General features: G+C 50.6%; 1 protein-coding gene across 1 annotated transcript in view; it reads right to left on the bottom strand.

Annotated features, from left to right (window-relative positions):
- LOC138283550 (E3 ubiquitin-protein ligase DTX3L-like) overlaps positions 1-26,238 on the bottom strand; it is a 107,914-nt gene that overhangs the window by 1,728 nt on the left and 79,948 nt on the right. The gene's annotated exons all lie outside the window — the stretch shown is intronic.

Raw genomic sequence — 26,238 nt, forward strand, 5'->3', positions numbered from 1 at the left:
AACAAGAGCAATTGTTTTCTGGTACTGCTGTCATCTGTACTGATCATTCACACCCAATTCATTTTCTAGTATGTAAAATAAATGTATAACATTAATTTACATTAATATCTAACATTAACTTTTTTTTTTGGTTTAAGTTTAATAAACGTTTGACATGTTCCCTAAATCTCATCATAGAGAGATCCCTGTCCCAGTTGCTGAAAACTCACCTACATGTGAAAAGATAGTAGTAAAAACCTTACACTATTAACTCAATTGCGAGTTTAATATATTTACTTTAATTAAATATTTAACAATTCTACCTAATTACAAATCCTGGATATCAGATCATAGCATTATAACAGAAATGAGTGCGTTAATACAAAGGCCAGATCCGACGTGTGCCCTTTTCGACATTGTACCTACGGGATACCTGGTTTAAAAGCCAAAGGGGATACCTTGGCACAACGATGTAAACAGCCCGCAGTATGAATTGAAACCTGTTGATATAATAGAACATTTTTGTGGGGTTCAGACCTGGTGTAAGGTTCACATGGGCTCTGCAGCCAAGGCCAGGTGAAAAACCTCCTGAATCCATATCTAGTATAACCCTGGAAACAACTTCATCATGTCCTCTGGGGGCATCCTGAGAGAGGTATGGTGAAAAGCGTTTACTACGTCCTTTCCCTAAGCATATGACAACGACTAACGTCTAAGGTAATATGGTGGGTTCTGATTTAAAGGCTTGGAGGGTACTGGAAGTAAAAGCAGTGAAAGGCCTAGAAAGGTACATTGTGTAATGCCGTGGGGAAACTTGGGTCGAGCCAGTGAAAAAAGTCCTAGACTTTCTTGGGAAAGTTTTTACAACCTGCAGGCTGCAGCATCTTGATTTCAAAGACTGGTGAAGAGAATAAATTAGCTCTTATGGATGCCCACTGGGAGAGAGCACACACAGAGACGAATAACGCACTCACCCACTCCACCTTCTCAAAAGAGATCTGACGACCTTAACCCCACAGGGGTCAGTCAGGGAAATGAATCTCCCAAATGAAAAGATTGGAAGAAAAAGCAGGTCTAAAGTACTCATGCAACATCATGAGAGGATGAGGACTAGGGAATTGGAAGGTCATTTATGAGTATTCGAGAAGGGTCCTAGGCTCACATACCAGGTGATTATTTAAAAGGTTTATATAAATTGTGCACAAACACTGAGAAACATAACACAGCATTTATTACATGTATGGGCTGTCATATTTCTGAAAGCCTTTCCCACACCCATACTCAAAGGGTGCACATGTCGCACAGTAAAGCACCATAATTAATCATCACCGGGAGAGGGCAAGATCCCCAGGTCAATACCCAACTGAAGAAGTACCCTGTGTCATCCAGTGCTTTGCCTGGCCCATAAACAACCACATACAAAATGCATCTTATCGTAAATCACCTTCTTTGTGAGACAAAGATACCCAAATGTCTCTAGGTCAGGCTGGCTCAGAAAGTAATTCTAAGGAAAATGCTTAATACATTGAGGATGTAGCTCAGTAGAGCGAATAGGAGAGCTAACTTGAAACTGAAATCAATTGTATCTGCTAGTGTGTTGATTTTTCCAAGAAAATACCAACTTTAAGATACACTCCAACACTCAACAGGTAAGTTCAATAAAGTATTAAGAAGAGCAAGCCAGCAATGTCCACTCCTACTTCAAGGTTCTCTCCAACTGCCTCAACCTTCTTGCGTTTCTCCATTGTAGAACATGCTGCATCAGGTATTTTGGTACCTGTAACTAGGATCCCACACCAACCCCCTTGAAGGTGAATTAAGCCAGCGTTGAAATTTCACATCTTTGAATCTGGTCTCCATGTCCAGATCAAACCCGTGTAACTCAGCAGAGGTGTAGTAAACCTAATGTAAGAATTTGTAGTTTAAGAGTCTATGCAGTGAGCTTTCTATAGCTTACGCACAGTAGAATGACCACAGGCAGTAATGTGCTCCCTAAAGCATACATCCATGGTTCTCTGTGTGCAACTCCTCCTGCTCCTCTGGTCACTAATGTGGCTGCATAACAATGGGAGACCACAGCTGCATCAAACCAGTTTCTGTCTTATATGAAACAGAACTGCACAGACTCAGAGTTTCACTAGGAATTGCTCTGCCAGTGAGCTGCTTAATGTAAAGTAGAGAAACACTTTAAGACTATTCACCTCTTCTGTTTTCTGAAACTAAGCAAGTGATAAGTAATGACCATTCAAGAATAGGTCACCCACGATGCACAGGTCCAGGCACCTATTCTGCAACCAGGGTCTGGGTAAGTGAATTCATAATATGGATAGAGGGAATGTTAGGAGCATACAGTTTATCTCAGCTTCACAATGTTCAAATTCCTGCATCAAGCAGAGTTGGTGCATGCAACCGTGCTGACTGGCATCTACAGGTGTGCCAAAACTGGTCACCAGTAACTTAAGCAGTGAACAATGTATAATCATCTCTTTCAACAATTGTGTCATGCAGTCTTTGGTAATACCAGAAGGACACAAAATTAACAAGGGGACAGTAAAGTATTGTTGCAGGCCAGGAGAGGCCATAATCAAACCCCTTCGGGAATATCAACATAGATCAGATAATCTTGAGTTGCTGCCCTACCCATATTAACCATGTCAGGTGGTCCCCACGTTCTGCAAAAATGCCTTTGTCAGTGGTATTTAAATAATTATGGAGAAGACCTAGGGGGAAAGGCCATCTTAATCAACATGACCCCACCAGATGTAGACAGTGGCAGCATTACCCACCAATCTTGCAGGCTATTTATTTATCAAGTTTATATATTTTGAACATGACCTGTGAGGGTATCAGAGGGCTTTACATGTGAAGGAAGAAACAAGTAAAACCAACAACAACATAATCAAGGATGGTACAGGATCGGGACGGGGAGGGAGGCTGCTCGTGCTGCTACGCCTGGACTGTCACATCGCGTACGCAAGTGGGCCTCCTATTTCAACGGTGAAACGCGAGCCGGTTCCATGGCGCATAGCCTCCTTCTGGACATCAACATGGCTAGTACGGGTCGCCTCCGCTTTGGTACCGGCCCCAAACCTAAGGCACCGCGATCGGAACCTATGTCCCTGGATGACACTAAATTGGATGCAGAGCTGGCAGCTGTGGAGCACATAGGTACCTCTCTGGAACAAGCTCGGACCTCCTTAGAGGGCAAAATCGACAAGGTGGCCAGCGATCTCACCCTCCTACACGCGGATCATCGCAAATGAGCAGATAGAACCCGCACGCTAGAGTAACACGCCTAAGTTGGACCAACTGGAGGCCTCACTGCAAACTGCGCTGGAACGGATAGAGACACTTGAGCACCGAGTGGAGGACGCAGAGGGTCGCACTAGGCGGAACAACCTCAGAATAGTGGGTCTACCGGAAGGCGTGGAGGCCCCAGATGCGGTTGCTTTTGCTGAGTCCTGGCTCTGAGGGCTGCTGCCGGAAGGCTTGCTGATGCCCTTTTTCTTGATTGAACGAGCCAACAGTGTTCCTACTAGGGCCCGGCCGCCTGGCGCTGGCCCACGTCCATTCCTCCTCTGGCTCTTACATAATGCGGATAGGGATATCATACTACGGGCGGTACGAACATTACCTCCGATTAGTGTGCAAAATGTTCCGTTTATGATATTCCAGATTACACCATGACTGTACAAAAGGAACGGGCATCCTTCCTGGCAGTTAAACGAAAACTCAGTTCCCTCAACTTGTCATACACTCTACTATTCCCGGTCAGAATACGTGTGGTGGCAGACAATAAAATGCACTTCTTCAACACGCCAGAGGCGACATGGAACTGGCTGGAATCTTTAGAACTGATCAATCGACGTGATCCTGTCATGGCAGAGCAGGTGATTTGGGACCTACAGCCCTGTAGACGTTGAAATCGCAAAAGGAGAGCAGCTGCATTGGGGAGGTGCGTCACGCCCCTGACCTGGAACAAATTATACAGGAACGTCGTTGTGCATTGCAAACTGCAGCAGCCATTAGTGTCCTCTCAGTGACTTCAGATGGTGAAGCAGACCTCGCAGACTCTATTGGAGATATGGGATCCTCCCTTAAGACATCCTCTGAACTTGGATCATCCTGCCGGCCCGAGGTGACGCCTCAGACAGCTGATGAACTACTTTCAACTCACCCACTGACAGCAGTTTGTGTCTGGGTCAAATGTCGGCTATGCTGGTTGGCTGCCTGCCACGGATAGGCTGTGTGGCAGCCTGGAGGCCGCTGGGCGTTGTGTCTCTCTGTGTCCTCTATACAACATGCTGCGCTCTGCTTTAACTGCTTCCCTGCTTTCATGCTGGGTTCGGGGTCCCAACCTGAGTACTACCGCTTCTCTAGCGCCTGGTCTACCTCATATTCCCACTAGAGGGGATTCCCCCCTTTTTCTTTACCCCAAAATTGTTTGTGCTTTATAAGCACCTTACCTGGTTTGGGCAGACACCTGTTGTTCCTGTGCCCTTATGGTATTCACTCATGTTACTAGTGGGCCTGTTGATGGTCCCCCAGTTGTTTTTGACATGCTTTGTGTGGAGCCTATGTCCGCCCTGCCTGCCCTCTCCTTGGGACCCCGCTGTCCTGCAGTTCACTCTCCCTATCCCTCAAGTTTGGCCACTGTCCTTCTGTCCACTTACTGATCCACCATGAACCCCTTTAAATTCCTTACATGGAATGTGTGTAGCATACACTCGCCAGCACGCAGATATTCCAGTTATTCATATCTCAAAAGGCATTCAATACACATAGCGTTCCTGCAGGAGACTCATCTGGCGCAACGGGAAGTGGCTAGATTACAATGGCGCTGGCAGCTTTATGCGACAGGTTTCTCCTCTTACGCCAGGGGGGCACTTATATGGGTTAGACCGGGTACCCCATTTGTAGTTGATGATTATACTGTAGATGACCAGGGGCGCTATGCACTGTTGCGCGGACGCCTTGCTGGCCGTGCTGTCCTGTTAGGATCTATATATGCCCCGAATACCGACCAAGCCTCTTTCTTTCGCGCACTGTCACCCCTCCTGGCACGTTGGAGCAACCTCCCCTGGTTGTTGGGCGGGGGGTGGGGGGGAGGTGCGACTTTAATGGTGTTCTGGACCCTTCACTGGATCGCTCCTTCCCGCCATTGCACACTGCTCCCACAGTTACAGATGCACTGGCATTGCGCGACTGGCTTTGCCACTGGCAGATGGTGGATGTGTGGCGTCAACGTCATCCCACTACCAGGATATACTTGTTCTACTTAGCACCCCATCGTTTGCATGTCCGTCTTGACAGGTTGACGTGCACTGCTAATTTATATTCTGCAGTACAGGGTCCGACTATCTGGGCCGTACCCACTTGGACCACAATGCACAACTACAGCATCTAGTATGGGACTCATCCCGCCCGCCATCCCCACTTGGAGATTCCGTCCGGAGCTCCTGGAGGATGCGCCATTTAGGTCCTCACTGGACAAGGCAATCCCCAAATACTTTCATCACAATATGGGCACAGCGTCCTCAGAATTAGTTGAATGGGAGACATTTAAGGCATTTATCAGGGGCCACTGCATGGGCACGCAATGGAATCCGCGGGAGTCTATCGAGAGTGACTTGACTATAGTGGAGAGGTCCCTGATGAGATATGAATGCAGGCAATCTCATTCTGCGCCCGACTCGCAGCAATTAACTGAGGCCAGAGCAGAACGCATCTCCTTATTAGAGAGACTTCGCTGCTTAAACTATGCAGCTCAATTGGTTCGCACCCATGCTCCGGCAGACCGTACAGGCAAATTGCTGGCATGGCTTATCCGTCAAGACCACGATTGAAGCCCCATTATGGCGATACGTTCGACAGCTGGGGATATGCTTCATATCCCCCAAGAGATTCACTCTGAATTCACTGAGTACTATTGGTCACTTTATCGGTCTGCGGTGGTAGATGACTGGGAGATGAGAGCTGAATTTATTTCGGCACTCACCCTACCCCGATTGTCAGATGATCAGTGGGCAGAGCTAGAGGCACCCCCTGACTTTGGAAGAGGTGTGCGAGGGAATACGGGCCCTATCAGCCAGCAGGACCCCCGGCCCGGATGGACTTCCGTCTGAGTTTTGTAAGTCTTTCTCTGCGACGCTTGTGCCCGTCTTCTCTCTCTTTATGAGCGGGCACTGCGGGGGCGATATTGCCAGCTTCACAGCGCGAGGCACTGTTGGTGTCGCTCCCTAAGCCGGGCAGGGATCCATCTGAACTGGGCTCCTATAGGCCATTGGCAATGCTTAATACAGACTATAAAATTCTGGCCAAGATTCTAGCAACTCGTTTGGGGCCCCTGGTCCCACAGCTGGTGCACTCAGACCAAAACGGTTTTGTACCTTCACGGGACACCTCGAGCAATATCCGAAGCCTCTTTAGAGTTATGCAATATTTAACGTAAGATTGCCCTCTTGCAGGATGCCTGGTCCTCGATTTGGATAAGGCCTTTGACTCCTTGGAATGGTCCTACCTATTTGATTCGTTGCGTCGTTTTGGGATGGGCCCATACTTCCTACGCTTGACCCAACTGTTATATACTTGGCCACGCTCTAGGGTTAAAGGTGGCACATATATGTCTGAACCGAGAGAGGTAGGTAGAGGTACCGGACAGGGCTGCCCCCTCTCCCCGTTGCTGTTTTCTCTGGCGATGGAGCCTCTGGCGGTAAAGTGATAGATGACACATTCATGGGTGGCAGTCTGGATCATCGCCACCAACTACTCCTCCGGGGTGGGTGGAATAGGGGATCTCCAGTGGCAGAGGATGCATATCTTGGCTATCGTGAGAGCAGTGTGCAGTAGGCTGCATTGCAGCCAGGGCAGGTCGGGAAGATCTCCCGTGTCATGGAGAAGGATAAAAGAACAATTTAGGGTTATGGTCTGCATGTTATATCTTTATATGCAGATGACCTCCGTTTATACGTCCGTGATATTGACAATGTCCCTCCTGATATTGAAGACATCCTGCGCTGCTTTGCTGCATTTTCCAGCCTCCGTGTTAACTGGGCGAAGTCATGCCTCTTCCCTTTTGACCTGGGGCGGTCAGACCCAAAACTAAGAATCTCTGGCACAGATGTCCCCTGGCAGCCGAGCTAATTCCGCTATCTGGGAATACAGATATTCCACCCGGAGAGGGACCTACCTGATGGCAATCTCCGCAGAGCAGTGTCCTCCATTTGATCACAGATGAGCTTCTGGCAGGCTGTGCCGCTCTCGGTGGCCGGTAGGATCGCCCTCTTGAAAACGATAGTCCTCCCTCGCCTTCTATACTACTTCTCCAATTTGCCTCATTATGTTCCAGCTGGTTTCTTTTGTGATTTGGAGCCTAGAATAAGGGAGTTTGTCTGGAATCGGGGCCGCTGTAGGGTGGCGTTGAAAAAGCTTTATTTACCCCTTTCCCGAGGTGGCCTCTCGGTTCCGAATATGGAACATTACTACCTGGCCTCCCAGTTCAGTGGGTGGCGCGTTGGCTAGCGAACCTTCAACTGGCTGACACTGCGACCAATTCTCCGCCCTGGACACTAACTCTGATTGCACATCTCTTTCACCCCCTCACTAAACCGCGGCCCCCTGCGGAGCTCCTGCTGAATGTAGCTCATCGCTACTACCGCAGATCCCTGCACCTCACAAGTGATACTGTTGCCTACGCTCCAGCACTGGCATTGGTACTCAATGCGGCGCGCGACTCACGATCACTGCAGAATTGGGTCCTTGGCATGTGGCCGACATACACACTTTGGGTGACCTATACAGGGAGGGTGGTCTGATTGGGTTAACGGAGCTCTCGCTGGAGACGGGACTGCCGTCAGGACAATCTTTTGTATAATTCGTTGCTGTGTGCACTATCGCGAGGGTGGGGAGATATGTCCTTTGAGTCCCCTATGCACCTATTGGTGCAATACTTACAAGTTATTTGACAAGGTAGACATTTGATTCGATGGTTCACCGATGCGCTTAGAGCACTTACAGTGGGGGCCCTCACTGCATTGCAAACTACTTTGGAGGGTGATTTAGAGGGACCCTTCACTGAGGCCACTTGGTCTGGAGCACTGTCCAGCCATACTAGTGTCCCCCGCAACGCCAGATTCCGTCTTATTCAATTTTACATACTCCACAGAACTTGCCTCACACCAGCCTGCATTAACAGGTATTTTAATCAAATGGACTCTACTTGCCCTCGCTAAAACGAAATTGGGGCAGACTTTCTCCACATGTTCTGGGCTTGTCCCTCCTTAAACGCTTATTGCCACGGAGTTACAACATCCTTATCCAAGTTTACATCGCGCCCGTTGTTGCTAGATAGCGGCTCCTGCCCCCTAGGTCTTTTTTATTATCAATCTATTTCGCTGTATGCAGGTTACTGGTCCATCCACATGTAATTTGAATATGCAAATTGTGTTTGACTGGTGGCATTGCTACTACAAAACTATATAATAGTAACTGGAGCACTGTTAAATGGATAAAATCAATAAAAAGATTTGCCAAAAAAAATAAAAAAAATAATCAAGAATGGTACAGGATGAGGTAGCTCTAAGTTGAGGAAAGAGACAAGGTCCAAGCCACCAGTTAAATAAACATAAAAATAATACATGAGTAATGTACATGGGGTGTGGGGGCACTGAGCCCAATTAGTTCATGAGCTCTAGAGCAGAAATGTATTAATCAGTACCACTTTAACTTCCTTTTTAAATGATGCCGTTAAGGTGTTCAGTCTGATTTCTGCGGGCAAGGAGTTGCAAATTCTTGGTACCTGAGAAGGCTTGATTTTATGTTTTCGTTTTAAGAAATTTTAGTGGTTTCAACAATAAGGTGCTGGTGCTTCGAGAGGATCTGAAGCCGCCAGATAGCACCAGTTGTTTGCTAGATACTTCGGGTGTTGAAGTTTAGGGCTTTATGGGTCATGCAGGCAAATTTTAATTGAATCCTTGCTTCATATGGGAGCCAGTTTAGAGATTAAAGGTCAGGAGTGATATGGTTGAATCTTTTAGATCCTGTGATAAGCCTAGCAGCAGAGTTAAGAGAGGCCCTTAGTGGAACCAACTTAGACCTAGGTAGGACACAGAGAGTTGCACTTCCGTATTCCAACTTGGAAATCACTAGGGTTTGCACAGCTGATATGAAGTCCTCAAGAGAGAGGAAGGGTTTTATATTTCTTAAGATGTTGATTTGGAAGTTATCTCCTTTAGGGGCAGTACTGATGTGATCCTGCATGTTCAAGTTCTTATCTAGTGTTATTTCTACGGATCTTGTGGAATCTTTAATGTATGGTAAGCAGTTATCCGATGACTGATTGGGTGAGGCAAGTAAGAGGAATTCCGTTTTGAAAGTGTTTAGTTTGAGGTGGTTGCATGTCAACCAGTTTTAGGTTTCTAGTACAGTTATGATGTTGAGAAACTGGATACATTCTGGGGAAGAAGTTTTCAAGTACTATTGAGTGTTATCGGCGTACATGTGGTAGTAGATGTTGGATAATTTCAGAATTTCATTTAAAGGTTTCATGAATGGGTTAAAGAGAGTGGGAGAGAGCGTTGATCGGTGAGGGGTTAGACAGGGAATGATTAACCTTGATTCTTTAGATTCTATTGTGCAGAAACGAGGTGAACTAATTTAGGACGGGCCCTGATAAACCCATCCTATATATATATAGTCTGGAGGTACCTGATGTGTAATGTAAGCAGGGTCTGTAGGTGCAGGCTTATATTTCTTGTCTATGCGTGGTGTTAAAACCCTAGCTTTACCAGGCTCGTTAAATATCTCATCTGCATGCTTGATCATGCCAGGTAATATTGGGAGGCAGTGGTAACGTGAGTGTGTGGAGGACAAGGTATTAAAAAGAAAATCCTCTTCTAGAGGCTCACTGTGCATGAGTACCCCGTGGTAAGCAGGTGCCATAGATATGACCTGCGTGTATGCAGTTGTATCCTCTGGTGGGGAAGGTTTAGAAGGATATAAGTCTGGGTCATTAGCTTGTATGGGATCTGGATCTTACAGATCCCAAGGATCAACCGTATCACCATGAAAATAAGTCTGTAAGTGTGCTGGTGAAGGCAACGCTGGCGGGCTAATGGATGGTGGTGAAAAAGAAAGTTGTGGTGAGTGTGGGGGAGAAGTATGCGAAGGTAATGGCTTCTCCTTTCCTTTAAAAATCTTTACTGGTGGTGGAGCGGTATCGAGATGTTCATGAAAAGCCAACTTTCTTTTAGTCTGTGGAGGAGGTGCAGTAATGATCCTCCCAGTCTCTTTATGGATATGGATCCTTGATTGTCTTTCATCCATAATTTCTAAAATTGGTTGAATGTCAGTGTCCTCTGAAATGTATTTCTGATGGTTTCGATGAATTTGAGGACTATTCATCATATGTTTTTGAGCTCTGTTTTAGGTGGTTCGAAAGTCCTTGTTTTTCTGTACAAGACTTTTTTGGCGCCGAAGTAAGCAATTTTTTCGGGCCTGAAAATACAGCCCGTTGTTTCGGCTCTGAGGCAGGACGTCGAGGCTTCGACTCCGAAGAGTGTGGATGCTGACTCGGTTCGGAGGTTGAGCTTTTGGTGGACCTGCTCGACTCCGTTATCGAAGTAGGTGTGGCCGTTTTCTGTGCCAAACCCAAAGGTCGGTCGCCGAGTATTTTCTTGCGGGTCGAACCATGGCTCTCTGGCAGTGGAGCACCCAAGTCCGATTCATCAGGCTTCGACGTGGTAGGCCCGAGTTCGGCGCTCGCACTCAGAAGGGCAAAATTTGGTTTTCTACTGTACTATCGGTTCAACCATAGGTGGAAACGCGATCGAAACAATGCCGACAGTCAAGAAAGTTATTTAAAGTGTCCGATTCGAAATCTCACAGTGAGAGGAAACACATCCAAACCCAACAGCGGAAAGAAAACAATCTAACAAAGGAGCCTATGCCCATGCACAATATGACAGAGAGGAGGAGTCACTCAATCCTGTGACTCTGAAAAGACTTATTCAAAGAAAAACAACTTGTAACACTCCGAGCCCAACACTAGATGGTAAAAGCAATGCATAGCATGTGTAGCTGCAGCTACACATGCCATCGCACACATACATATATACATATCACTGGAAGGTAGTTATGGCCTAGTTTCCATAGAAAAAGCGATTTCTGACTTTGCTATATCTTTGGCCCTGTTTTATGACATTTTCCTTAAAACATATGCCCAAGGTGGTCTTGTTGTACATGGAAAGTTTTGGGGTGATCCATCAAGCGGGGGCCAAGAACAAAAAAAACAGGTGTGTGTGTTGGGGGGGGGGGGGGGGGTGCAGGGGGGTTTGTGCGATTTGGTAAAAAAAACTAACTGCTGGATGGAATTACACCAAATTTGGCAGAAAAGTAGGTTTTTGGTCCAGAAAACACACTTTTAGTTATTTGGTGTAAATTGGTTCAGTAGTTTGTGAGATATTTAAAGAAAACCAAATTTGTCTATCTGGGCTGAGCCTAACCACAGATCTCATGGTGAGATCTGACTGGCTGCCAGCACTTCAACCAGGAAGTGCTGGCAGTCATAATGGGAACAATATACATGATGGCAACCCCAATGAAATGCACTGGAGTGAATGGCATGTTTTGAGGTTCACAAAAAGGAGAACATATAAAGGGTGATAACAGATTTTAGTTACAATATAAATCATTTGTTGATGGTACCATACTACTTATAGGAATTTTGGTGAGTTTAAGGTGATTTTACCCTGTGAAAAATCCTTCTGATCGGATGAACTCATAGAGGTGACAGAAGGTGCTCCAGAAGCTAAAATGAGCATATTTTCTGTAAATTCACACTATCTTTTTCAGCCATATAAGAATACAAGTCTGACATTCTCTGTAAAGCATGTACTCCCAACAGGTTCAGCTTGTCAGTTGATTCCCTTGTGTTCTAGTGCAGCCGCCCAGAGTGTTCTAAAGAACAACTAGAGTGCTAACAGTCTTATTTATGATGAAAGTGGGGCACACCTGCATCCATCGTGACCACTGACCCTCGGGTAGGTCGCTCCCCTGCTCACGCAGCGCCTCCAGTCCCTGACTGCCTTCCTCTCCTGTGAGTGTGCTCCCCCCTTCTTGCCCGTGTACCCCGAGTGCTTGAGCTTGTGCGGACTGAAATCCCTTTTCTCTCCTTGTATCCCATGCATGTGCCCCCGAGTGACTGAAATTCCCCTTTTCTCTCCTTGTATCCCGTGCGTGTGCCCCCGAGTGCCGTGCGCCGTCCTCCCCTCTCAGCCCCTCCTTTTTAGTAGATTTTAGTAGGCTCTTGTTCCCTTTTCGCCGTCTTGCCGCTTTTCCCGCCGCTCCTACCGCGCTTTTCCCGCCGTTTTTTGCCGCTCTTTTTTGCCGCTCTTTTTTGCCGCTTCCAGCTCCCCTGCCCGCCCACCTCCCGCCTCCCAGCTGACCCCGCCTCCCCACCTACCCCTTAAATGGCGGCCGCTGCGAGGCAGAGGTAGCGACCACTGAACCTCGGGTAGGTCGCTCCCCTGCTCACGCAGCGCCTCCAGTCCCTGACTGCCTTCCTCTCCTGTGAGTGTGCTCCCCCCTTCTTGCCCGTGTACCCAGAGTGCTTGAGCTTGTGCTGACTGAAATCCCTTTTCTCTCCTTGTATCCCATGCGTGTGCCCCCGAGTGACTGAAATTCCCCTTTTCTCTCCTTGTATCCCGTGCGTGTGCCCCCGAGTGCCGTGCGCCGTCCTCCCCTCTCAGCCCCTCCTTTTTAGTAGATTTTAGTAGGCTCTTGTTCCCTTTTCGCCGTCTTGCCGCTTTTCCCGCCGCTCCTACCGCGCTTTTCCCGCCGTTTTTTGCCGCTCTTTTTTGCCGCTTCCAGCTCCCCTGCCCGCCCACCTCCCGCCTCCCAGCTGACCCCGCCTCCCCACCTACCCCTTAAATGGCGGCCGCTGCGAGGCAGAGGTAGCGACCACTGACCCTCGGGTAGGTCGCTCCCCTGCTCACGCAGCGCCTCCAGTCCCTGACTGCCTTCCTCTCCTGTGAGTGTGCTCCCCCCTTCTTGCCCGTGTACCCCGAGTGCTTGAGCTTGTGCTGGTGCTGACTGAAATCCCTTTTCTCTCCTTGTATCCCATGCGTGTGCCCCGAGTGACTGAAATTCCCCTTTTCTCTCCTTGTATCCCGTGCGTGTGCCCCCGAGTGCCGTGCGCCGTCCTCCCCTCTCAGCCCCTCCTTTTTAGTAGATTTTAGTAGGCTCTTGTTCCCTTTTCGCCGTCTTGCCGCTTTTCCAGCCGCTCCTACCGTGCTTTTCCCGCTCTTTTTTGCCACTCTTTTTTGCCGCTTCCAGCTCCCCTGCCCGCCCACCTCCCGCCTCCCAGCTGACCCCGCCTCCCCACCTACCCCTTAAATGGCGGCCGCTGCGAGGCAGAGGTAGTGACCACTGACCCTCGGGTAGGTCGCTCCCCTGCTCACGCAGCGCCTCCAGTCCCTGACTGCCTTCCTCTCCTGTGAGTGTGCTCCCCCCTTCTTGCCCGTGTACCCCGAGTGCTTGAGCTTGTGCTGGTGCTGACTGAAATCCCTTTTCTCTCCTTGTATCCCATGCGTGTGCCCCCGAGTGACTGAAATTCCCCTTTTCTGTCCTTGTATCCCGTGCGTGTGCCCCCGAGTGCCGTGCGCCGTCCTCCCCTCTCAGCCCCTCCTTTTTAGTAGATTTTAGTAGGCTCTTGTTCCCTTTTCGCCGTCTTGCCGCTTTTCCCGCCGCTCCTACCGCGCTTTTCCCGCCGTTTTTTGCAGCTCTTTTTTGCCGCTCTTTTTTGCCGCTTCCAGCTCCCCTGCCCGCCCACCTCCCGCCTCCCAGCTGACCCCGCCTCCCCACCTACCCCTTAAATGGCGGCCGCTGCGAGGCAGAGGTAGCGACCACTGACCCTCGGGTAGGTCGCTCCCCTGCTCACGCAGCGCCTCCAGTCCCTGACTGCCTTCCTCTCCTGTGAGTGTGCTCCCCCCTTCTTGCCCGTGTACCCCGAGTGCTTGAGCTTGTGCTGGTGCTGACTGAAATCCCTTTTCTCTCCTTGTATCCCATGCGTGTGCCCCCGAGTGACTGAAATTCCCCTTTTCTCTCCTTGTATCCCGTGCGTGTGCCCCCGAGTGCCGTGCGCCGTCCTCCCCTCTCAGCCCCTCCTTTTTAGTAGATTTTAATAGGCTCTTGTTCCCTTTTCGCCGTCTTGCCGCTTTTCCCGCCGCTCCTACCGCGCTTTTGCCGCTCTTTTTTGCCGCTCTTTTTTGCCGCTCTTTTTTGCCGCTTCCAGCTCCCCTGCCCGCCCACCTCCCGCCTCCCAGCTGACCCCGCCTCCCCACCTACCCCTTAAATGGCGGCCGCTGCGAGGCAGAGGTAGCGACCACTGACCCTCGGGTAGGTCGCTCCCCTGCTCACGCAGCGCCTCCAGTCCCTGACTGCCTTCCTCTCCTGTGAGTGTGCTCCCCCCTTCTTGCCCGTGTACCCCGAGTGCTTGAGCTTGTGCTGGTGCTGACTGAAATCCCTTTTCTCTCCTTGTATCCCATGCGTGTGCCCCCGAGTGACTGAAATTCCCCTTTTCTCTCCTTGTATCCCGTGCGTGTGCCCCCGAGTGCCGTGCGCCGTCCTCCCCTCTCAGCCCCTCCTTTTTAGTAGATTTTAGTAGGCTCTTGTTCCCTTTTCGCCGTCTTGCCGCTTTTCCCGCCGCTCCTACCGCGCTTTTCCCGCCGTTTTTTGCCGCTCTTTTTTGCCGCTTCCAGCTCCCCTGCCCGCCCACCTCCCGCCTCCCAGCTGACCCCGCCTCCCCACCTACCCCTTAAATGGCGGCCGCTGCGAGGCAGAGGTAGCGACCACTGACCCTCGGGTAGGTCGCTCCCCTGCTCACGCAGCGCCTCCAGTCCCTGACTGCCTTCCTCTCCTGTGAGTGTGCTCCCCCCTTCTTGCCCGTGTACCCCGAGTGCTTGAGCTTGTGCTGGTGCTGACTGAAATCCCTTTTCTCTCCTTGTATCCCATGCGTGTGCCCCCGAGTGACTGAAATTCCCCTTTTCTCTCCTTGTATCCCGTGCGTGTGCCCCCGAGTGCCGTGCACCGTCCTCCCCTCTCAGCCCCTCCTTTTTAGTAGATTTTAGTAGGCTCTTGTTCCCTTTTCGCCGTCTTGCCGCTTTTCCCGCCGCTCCTACCGCACTTTTCCCGCCGTTTTTTGCCGCTCTTTTTTGCCGCTCTTTTTTGCCGCTTCCAGCTCCCCTGCCCGCCCACCTCCCGCCTCCCAGCTGACCCCGCCTCCCCACCTACCCCTTAAATGGCGGCCGCTGCGAGGCAGAGGTAGCGACCACTGACCCTCGGGTAGGTCGCTCCCCTGCTCACGCAGCGCCTCCAGTCCCTGACTGCCTTCCTCTCCTGTGAGTGTGCTCCCCCCTTCTTGCCCGTGTACCCCGAGTGCTTGAGCTTGTGCTGGTGCTGACTGAAATCCCTTTTCTCTCCTTGTATCCCATGCGTGTGCCCCCGAGTGACTGAAATTCCCCTTTTCTCTCCTTGTATCCCGTGCGTGTGCCCCCGAGTGCCGTGCGCCGTCCTCCCCTCTCAGCCCCTCCTTTTTAGTAGATTTTAGTAGGCTCTTGTTCCCTTTTCGCCGTCTTGCCGCTTTTCCCGCCGCTCCTACCGCGCTTTTCCCGCCGTTTTTTGCCGCTCTTTTTTGCCGCTTCCAGCTCCCCTGCCCGCCCACCTCCCGCCTCCCAGCTGACCCCGCCTCCCCACCTACCCCTTAAATGGCGGCCGCTGCGAGGCAGAGGTAGCGACCACTGACCCTCGGGTAGGTCGCTCCCCTGCTCACGCAGCGCCTCCAGTCCCTGACTGCCTTCCTCTCCTGTGAGTGTGCTCCCCCCTTCTTGCCCGTGTACCCCGAGTGCTTGAGCTTGTGCTGGTGCTGACTGAAATCCCTTTTCTCTCCTTGTATCCCATGCGTGTGCCCCCGAGTGACTGAAATTCCCCTTTTCTCTCCTTGTATCCCGTGCGTGTGCCCCCGAGTGCCGTGCGCCGTCCTCCCCTCTCAGCCCCTCCTTTTTAGTAGATTTTAGTAGGCTCTTGTTCCCTTTTCGCCGTCTTGCCGCTTTTCCCGCCGCTCCTACCGCGCTTTTCCCGCCGTTTTTTGCCGCTCTTTTTTGCCGCTCTTTTTTGCCGCTCTTTTTTGCCGCTTCCAGCTCCCCTGCCCGCCCACCTCCCGCCTCCCAGCTGACCCCCGCCTCCCCACCTACCCCTTAAATGGTGGCCGCTGCGAGGCAGAGGTAGCGACCACTGACCCTCGGGTAGGTCGCTCCCCTGCTCACGCAGCGCCTCCAGTCCCTGACTGCCTTCCTCTCCTGTGAGTGTGCTCCCCCCTTCTTGCCCGTGTACCCCGAGTGCTTGAGCTTGTGCTGGTGCTGACTGAAATCCCTTTTCTCTCCTTGTATCCCATGCGTGTGCCTCCGAGTGACTGAAATTCCCCTTTTCTCTCCTTGTATCCCGTGCGTGTGCCCCCGAGTGCCGTGCGCCGTCCTCCCCTCTCAGCCCCTCCTTTTTAGTAGATTTTAGTAGGCTCTTGTTCCCTTTTCGCCGTCTTGCCGCTTTTCCCGCCGCTCCTACCGCGCTTTTCCCGCCGTTTTTTGCCGCTCTTTTTTGCCGCTCTTTTTTGCCGCTTCCAGCTCCCCTGCCCGCCCACCTCCCGCCTCCCAGCTGACCCCGCCTCCCCACCTACCCCTTAAATGGCGGCCGCTGCGAGGCAGAGGTAGCGACCACTGACCCTCGGGTAGGTCGCTCCCCTGCTCACGCAGCGCCTCCAGTCCCTGACTGCCTTCCTCTCCTGTGAGTGTGCTCCCCCCTTCTTGCCCGTGTACCCCGAGTGCTTGAGCTTGTGCTGGTGCTGACTGAAATCCCTTTTCTCTCCTTGTATCCCATGCGTGTGCCCCCGAGTGACTGAAATTCCCCTTTTCTCTCCTTGTATCCCGTGCGTGTGCCCCCGAGTGCCGTGCGCCGTCCTCCCCTCTCAGCCCCTCCTTTTTAGTAGATTTTAGTAGGCTCTTGTTCCCTTTTCGCCGTCTTGCCGCTTTTCCCGCCGCTCCTACCGCGCTTTTCCCGCCGTTTTTTGCCGCTCTTTTTTGCCGCTCTTTTTTGCCGCTCTTTTTTCCGCTTCCAGCTCCCCTGCCCGCCCACCTCCCGCCTCCCAGCTGACCCCGCCTCCCCACCTACCCCTTAAATGGCGGCCGCGCCGCTGGCGCGCCGAAGGCAAGCCCGTCTGCGCCCGTCCGCGCCTGGACCGCGCCTAGTGCCCGAACCCCTGGCCCCCGCGCCCCCCGCTTGACCTATGACTCCGCCACCCTCGCCAACCTCAACCCCGGCCGCGCGCCGGGCTGCTACCGCGCCACCCCCAAACGTACCCATGGACCCTTCACCTGCAGCAACTGCCGCTTCACCTGCCTACGGACCCACACCGCCACCACCAAGAACGACGCCCCCGGAAGCAACCTCGAATGCATCCTGGTCAACACCCGCTCCGTCCACAGGCACGCCATCGAACTGTGGAACCTCATCAACTCAACGAACCCAGACATCGCCTTCCTCACCGAGACCTGGATGAACCCCTCCTCGGCACCCGACATCGCCATAGCCATCCCCGACGGCTACAAAATCATCCGGAGAGACCGCTTCAACCGAACCGGAGGAGGCATCGCCATTGCACACAAAAGCTCCATCAGCATCTCGACCCACACCGACAACTCACTTCCCGACGCCGAACACCTCCACTTCGCGATCCACATCGACCCCAAGACAACCCTAAGAGGCACCCTCATGTACAGACCACCAGGACCCCGCACCAAGTTCAGCGAAGACATCGCAGACTTCGTCAACCCCCACGCACTCTCATCCACCTACTACATCCTCCTAGGAGACCTCAACTTTCACCTGGAGAACCACACCGACAACAACACCACCGCCGTTCTAGACAACCTCGCCAACCTGGGACTGAAACAACTGGTCAACACCCGCACCCACTACGCCGGACACACGCTCGACCCCATCTTCTCCTCAAGCAAACACATCACCTTCAGCCACACCACCGAACTCACATGGTCGGACCACAGCTGCGTCCACTTCAGCTTCAAGAAAACCACAGTGCATCACCACACCCGGCAACCACCAAAAAGATACTGGAACCGAATCACCACAGAACAACTCGCAGCAACGCTCTCCCTGAACCAACCCACCAGCACCAGCAACCCCAACGAGGCCGCCAACAACCTCACCAACTGGATCTCCGACTGCGCCAACCTCCTGGCCCCTCTGAAGACCCAAACCAACACCAACAACCACAAGAAAAACTCCTGGTTCACCACCGAACTCAAAAACTCCAAGAAAGAATGCCGCCTCCGCGAGAAGACATGGCGCCTCAACCCAATAGAGGAAAACCTGACAGCTCTCAAGGACACCACCCGCCAACACCACCAACGCCTCCGCACCGCACGAAAAACAGCCTACCAGAACAGACTTGACAACGACGCCCACAACAGCAAGGAACTATTTGGCATCGTCAAAGAGCTCTCCAACCCGGACGCAGAAACCAACCCCATCCCTCCCTCACAGGACCTCTGCGACTCCCTCGCGACCTTCTTCCACCGTAAGATTGCCGACATCTACAACAGCTTCACGACCACCAACATGAACCCGCCCCCGGAAGCCGCAAACGACATCTCCACCATCCTCGCCTGGAACCCTACCACCACCGAGGAAACCACCCGCGTCATGAACTCGATCCACTCGGGATCACCCTCCGACCCCTGTCCTCACCACATTTACAACAAGGCCGACAACATCATCGCACCCCACCTCCGAGACGTCATCAACGCCTCCCTCACCACTGCTACCTTCCCTGAAAGCTGGAAACACGCAGAACTCAACGCCCTCTTAAAGAAACCTACAGCAGACCCCACCGAACTCAAAAACTTCCGGCCTATCTCCCTCCTACCGTTCCCCGCCAAAGTGATTGAGAAAATCGTCAACGCTCAACTCACCGCCGCCCTGGAAACCTCCGACTCCCTCGACTCCACTCAGTTCGGTTTCAGGGCCAACCACAGCACCGAAACCGCCCTCATCGCAGCCACGGACGACATCCGAGCCCTGACCGACAAGGGTGAAACCGTGGCCCTCATTCTCCTGGATCTCTCTGCAGCCTTCGACACGGTCTGCCACAGCACCCTGATAGACCGCCTCTGCAGCGCCGGCATCAGAGGCAAGGCCCTGGAATGGGTCATCTCCTTCCTCTCCGGAAGGACCCAGAGAGTCCGCCTCCCCCCCTTCAGATCCGCAGCCACGGAGATCATCTGCGGCGTACCCCAAGGATCCTCCCTCAGCCCCACCCTATTCAAGGTCTACATGACCCCCCTGGCAAACATCGCACGCAAACACGGACTCGACATCATATCCTACGCCGACGACACCCAGCTCATCTTATCCCTCACCAACAACCCCACATCAGCAAGGACCAGACTGCACGACGGCATGAAGGAAGTAGCGACCTGGATGACAGACAGCTGACTGAAACTGAACACAGATAAAACGGAGGTCCTCATCCTCGGCCCTACCCCCTCCGCATGGGACGACTCCTGGTGGCCCCCCGCCCTAGGCAGCACTCCCCAACCGACCAACCACGCACGCAACCTCGGCTTCATCCTGGACTCCTCCCTCTCGATGACCAGACAGGTCAACTCGGTGACCTCAGCGTGCTTCAACACCCTCCGCATGATCTTCCGCTGGATCCCCATCGACACCAGGAAGACCGTCACCCACGCCCTCGTCACCAGCCGCCTGGACTACGGGAACACTCTGTACGCCGGCATCACCACCAAGCTGCAGAGGAAACTTCAACGGATCCAGAACGCCGCAGCACGACTCATCCTGGACATACCTCGCCACCACCACATCTCCGGACACCTGAGAAAACTCCACTGGCTCCCGGTCAACAAGAGGATCACCTTCAGACTCCTCACCCACGCACACAAAGCCCTCTACAACCTCGGACCCAAACTCATCAACTCCTGCGTCTCCTTCTACACCCCTCCGCGCACTCTGCGCTCCACCGGTCAGGCCTTGGCAGCCGTTCCCCGCATCCGCAAAACCACCGCCGGAGGAAAATCCTTCTCTTTTCTGGCAGCGAAGACCTGGAACTCCCTGCCCAGTCACCTTCGCGCCATACCCGAACACCTCCCCTTCAGAAGGCAGCTCAAGACCTGGCTCTTCGAGCACTGACCCCCTCCCCCCCAGCGCCTTGAGACCCTTATGGGTGAGTAGCGCGCTTTATAAATGTGATTGATTGATTGATTGAATCAAACCGACAGAACGCAAAACATTTAATTTAAAAAGGAACAAATGAGGGGGTTCATTTTGTCATAGAATGTATGGTCAGTGCTGTAGAAAGAAAGATTAGGACATGTTTTAAGTGAGTTCTCAAGTATCTTTCTCTTCTATTTCAATAAAACATTCTGACACGCGGACTGAAAAGTGCACTTTTAACACTAGCAGCAGTTGACTGCCAGTTAACTCCCTGGTGATCCGCAGCTTACAGTGTTCTAATGAGCAACTAGAGTGCTAACATTCTGATTTGCCAAAAATGTAGCACATCCGAACGCCAACTTGATGGAATCGAAGTGGAAAACTGATATCATTTTCTACTGAGGATACTGCAGTAAATAAGGAAATTAGGGAGCTTCATAACAAATAAGTCTCCCAAGATGGCTTAAATGTAGCACACACATTACCCAAATGTAGCCCAAGTATAGCCCAATGACAGAAGTGTGCAAAACACTTAATTTTGTATTTTGTTTGCAGTTTTATATAGCACAGACTTGATCTGAAGGTACTGGAGTGCTTTACAAGAGCACCAGTTACATTACACAAGGACTCATTAATTTTGGTACATAAATATAGAAAATAATTTAGAAAGTGCTTTGTCGCTATTTGAGAACTCAGAAAATATGTTTCTATGTGAATAAGACCCTCTAATTTTTATAATTTTAAAGGAATTAGGTATTAGAATTTGTTACTTCAAGAGGATGTCAGGTGGCCACACTGTTGTAATAAATATAGAATGTAAGCAATCAAGGTGTTCATTAGAATACTGTGGAGAAGCAGAGGTCAGGGGCACGGACTCAGATAATCGATGGCAGGGAGAAAGGTGCAGAGGTAACAAATTGACCACGCTGGGCAGGCGGGAGGGGCAGTCGCAGTACAACAGACCATGGACAGCAGGTTAAAGGGGGACAGGGGCAAAAAAATAAAATAAAACAACAACCATGCAGGACAGGCAAGAGAGGCTGTGGCAATATAACAGACCATTAAGGGCAGAAGGAAGAGGCAGTGGAAATACAACCAAACATGCCAACAAACCCAATTAAGGCAGGTGACTCCCAATGTTTTTAATCCCAAAACGGCTTTATTTTAAGTGTCTCTTGCCTAAAATCTCCTCTTTCTCAATGTAAGTCAAGAGGGTAATTAATCAACCAGAGTTTTTTTTTCAAAATCTCCCTCTTACCAAGTTTAAAATCTTGGCAAGCATGGTACATTGGATCACGAAGGGTAGGAGGAAAAGGGTACGAGCATGTACTCAGATAGCAGCGAGCAGGAGGGAGATGGCCAGGGGCACCAAAATGACTTAACAGGGCAGGCAGCAGGGGTTGCAGCAGCACACTAAACCACAAAGGGAAAGCAGGATGGCAATGCAGCACAACAGACCATGCAAACGCAATAGAAAGGGGACAGGGCCATGCGCATGGAAAGCAGAGGGGGGAAGAGGCAAGGGCAGCAAGCTGACCATACCAAAAAAGATGGACAGTTGCAGCATAACGGACCATGCAGGGTAGGAGGGAGTGGGCTGGTGCATGGACTCTGACAACAGAGGGTAGGGAGAAGGGGGATGGGGCAGCTGGCTAACTGACAGGGCAGGCGGGAAGGGTAGTGGCAAAACAACAGCCACACAGGGCTGTAAATGAGGAAGCAGGGGCAAGTACAATTGATGGCAGGTGGGGGGGCAGAAGCAGCAAGCTTGGGGCGGGGGGCAGCACAATTTCCGATCAGGCCCTGCCTCCAACCCCCTACCCTGTACATTACAATGGGCATCTTACTCAACATTAAAAAAAACTAGAAATTCACTGAAAAAAACAAAGGTTTTAGGGACGTCATAGTTAGGAAATAGAATAAGGAAAATCTAAGAAATTAACAACAAAAAAAAATGTTAAAAGGAGCGTTATGGTTAGGTTTAGAATTTTCAACATCATAGATATCACTATAACATTTGTACTGAAATTATTGCTGAGAAAACTGTGCATGGCAAGGCCAGGCCCTGCGGACAACCTTCACTGCGCACGGCCAAAGACAGGAATGTGTGTTTATAGTAGGGTTGACCGCAGGTGGTAGTTGGATTAACTTATTGTACGTTAAAAAAACATAAAAATTCACTGAGGTTACAGGGATGTTATAGTTAAGCTCACATTTTAAACATACAAAACCATAGAAATCCACCTGTTGGAGTTATTTCAGGTAACTATAAGGCGTGCCCTAAGGTAACTATAACTCACGCCCTCACCATGCACTGCTAATTACCACAGATATTACAACACTTATGACATCTTTTATAACATCATTGATCTCACTGTACCATTTTCTGTAAAATTATTCATTAAAAAACTGTGCATAGGGGGAGCACGAGTTATATTTACCTTAGGGCACGAGTTACAGTCACATATTATAGATAGAATCTGAATTTACTTGCAGAGAACCATAGAAATTCAGTTGTTATAGTTATGGTTAGCTCAAGTAACTATAACTCGTGCCCTAAGACAACTTTATCTCAAGACCTTGCCATGCACATTTTTTTCTTCAATATTTGGACTGCTAATGTGTCACTGATATTTTAGTGATGTTATAAAAGTTCTCATGAGTGCTGTAATATCTGTGGTAATTAGCAGTACATGTGGAGGGCATGGAGTTATAGCTATCTTAGGGCACGAGTTATAGTAACTTGAGCTAACTGTAACTATATCTGCTGAATTTCTATGGTGGTGTAACCTTTGTGTTTTTTTTTCAAAGAATTCCTATGAGTTTTTTTAAAACGTGATTTTAATTACTATACCTGAGTGTATCCACTGACACACATGGGCTGTGTGTGGTTGACCGCAGGGCCTTGACTGCGGTCAGACTCTGCAGTCAGCCCCCCTCTAACCACCCCCACACAAGGCATGCCCTTTGGCAGTGCGTGGTGTGGGTTGCCCACAGGGCCTGGACTGCGTCAACCCCATATAATCACCCAACCCCACATGCTTAAGTCTCGGAGTGGTTGAGTGTGTGCATGAGTACTTCAGTGGGTCTCTGAGTGGAAGTATGAGTCTGATTCAATGTGTGGTGATGCATGGCTGAGTAGGTCTGTGAATGGATGCATGACTGTCCAAGTGGGTCTGTGAGTAGGTGTGTCTGAGTGGCTCTGTTTGTGGGTGGGTGATTGAATGGGTCTGTGAGGGGGTGCATGAGTCTCTTAGTGGATGTGTGTGTGGATGCATGAGTCTGTGAGTGCATGAGTGTCTAAGTTGATCTGTGAATGGGTGATTGAGGATCTGAGTGGGTCTGTGAGTGGGTGTGTGATAGTCTGAATGGGTCTGAGTAGGTTCATGAGTGCCTAAATGCATCTGTGTGTGGGTGCGTGAATCTCAGGGTGTGTCTGTAGGTGCATGCATGAGTACTTCAGTAGGTCTGTGAGCTGGGGGATGGGTCTCTGAGTGGGTGCATGATTTTCTGAATGGGTCTGTGAGTGGATGTGTGAGATTCTGAGTGGGTCTGTGAGTGGGTGCTTGAGTCTCTGAATGTGTGGCTGAGTGTCTAAGTGGGTCTGTGAGTAGGAGCGTGAGTGTCTCAGTGGGTCTGTGAATGAGTACATGAGTCTCCGAGTGGGTCTGTGAGTGAGAACATGAGTCTAAAAGGTGGTCTGTCAGTGAGTGCATGGATTTCAAAGTGAGTCTGTGAGTGGGTGCATGAGTCTCAAAGTGGATGTGTGTGTGGATGCGTTACTGAGTGGGTCTGTGAGAGGATGCAGGACTGTCTGAGTGGGTCTATGAGTAGGTGCATGACTGAGTGTCTGAGCGGGTGCATGACTGAATGGATCTGTGAGTGGGTGCCCGAATCCCTGAGAGGTTCTGTGGGTGTGTGAGTCTAGGAGTGTGCATGAGTGTGTAAGTCGGTTTGTGAGTTGGTGCATGAGTCTCTGAGTGGATGTGTGTGTGGTGCATGATTGAACAGGGCTGTGAGTGCACGAGTGTCTGAGTTGATCTGTTAATAGGTGAGAGGGTCTGAGTGAGTCTGAGTGGGTGCGTGATTGTCTGAATGGGTCTGTGAGTAGTAGGTTCATGAGTGTCTAAATGGGTTTGTGTATGGGTGAGTGAATCTCAGAGTATGTCTGCAGGAGGTCTGTGAGTGGGTGTATGGGTCTCTGAGGGGGTCTGTGAGTGAAGGCGTGATTTTCTGAATGGGTCTGTGATTGGGTGTGCAAGTCTTAAGTGTGTGCGTGGATGTCTACGTGGGTCTGTGAGTAGGTGCGGGAGTCTCCGAGTGGGTCTGTGAGTGAGTACATGAGTCTACAAGTGGGTCTGTGAGTGTGTGCATGAGTAACTCAGTGGGTCTGTCAGTGAGTGCCTGGGTGTCGAGGTGGGTCTGTGAGTGGGTGCATGAGTCTCTTAGTGGATGTGTGAGTAGGTCTGTGAGTGGATGCATGACTGAGTAGGTAATTGAGTAGGTGTGTGTGTCTGAATGAGTCTCTGTGTGGGTGCATGAGTGGATATGTAAATGGATGCATGAGTGTCTGAGTGGGTGCGTGACTGTCTCAATGGGTCTGTGGGTGCATGAGTGTCTAAGTGGGTCTGTGAGTGGGTATGTGGGTCTCCAAGAGGGTCTGTGAGTCTCTGAGTGGTGTGTCTGTGAGTGTGTGTGAGTGGGTGCGTGAGTGTCTGAGTAGGTCTGTGAGTACATGAGTCTACGAGTGGGTCTGTGAGAGAGTACATGAGTCTCAGAGTGGGTCTGTCAGTGTGTGCATGAGTGCCTCAGTGGGTGCCTGGGTCTCTGAGTGGGTCTGTGAGTTAGCGCATGAGTCTCTGAGTTGATCTGTGAATGGGTGAGTGAGGGTCTGAGTGGGTCTGTGAGTGGGTGCGTGATTGAATGGATCTGTGAGTGGGTGCGTGATTGTCTGAATGGGTCTGAGTGGGTACCTGAGTCTAAGTGGGTCTGTAAGTGCATGAATCTGAGTGTTTATGAGCGGGTGCATGAGTGAGTGGGTCTGTGAGTGTGTACTAGAGTATCTAAGTGGGTCTGGAACAATTACATTGCCAAACGCACCAAAGGTCACTGGTGACATTTCCTTGTGGTCCATTACACAGCTGTAGTGTAGAATACACCCTGGACATTTACCCCAGAAGGCAGAAAGAACTACACCTGGGTAGATATTTTGTACAATGGTGTGGACTGTGGTAGCATATAAGGGCAGGTGGGATCCCTTTGTGGCCAAGTCACTCACACTGCTACTGGGGCACCCACACAAACACTCATGCACCCACTCACAGACTCACTCAAGGACTCATGTGCTCACTCACAGACCCGCTCAGAGACTCACGCATCCACTCACAGACCCAATTAGACACACACACACTCACAGACCTAATCAAGAACTCATTCACACACTCACAAACCCATTCAAACTCTCATGCACCCATTTACAGATCCACTGAGGTACTCTTGCACACACTCAGACTTATAAATGAGGGATTGGCCGCAGGGCCTGGCTGGAGGCCTGGCCCTGCGGCCTACCCTCACTGCGCCTGGCGGTTACAGAGGTTGTCTGCAGAGCCTAGCAATAGGCCAGGCGCTCCACCACCGCCCATGAACGGCGATGGATGCACTGACGTATAGTAATTAAAATTACTTTACCTTAAAAAAAAAAAAAAAGTGATTCACTAAAAAAAACACAAAGGTTACAAGGACGTTATAGTTAAGAAATAGAATTTTTAAAATAAAACATAGAAATTCACTTAAAAAACAAGTACCAAAAGTAAAATCAAACACAGAGAGGCACCACCTTCTAGAAGCGCAGGTTTCTCAAGTCATTATATGCTGACATCAAACTTTTCCATATATATGACCACTGTCTTCTCCATATTGCCCATAGTATATGAGAAGTTATTAAATGAAGCAAAAGCCCATGAA

The sequence above is a fragment of the Pleurodeles waltl genome, chromosome 3_1, assembly GCF_031143425.1.
Source record: "Pleurodeles waltl isolate 20211129_DDA chromosome 3_1, aPleWal1.hap1.20221129, whole genome shotgun sequence".
In the NCBI taxonomy this organism is placed as follows: domain Eukaryota; kingdom Metazoa; phylum Chordata; class Amphibia; order Caudata; family Salamandridae; genus Pleurodeles; species Pleurodeles waltl.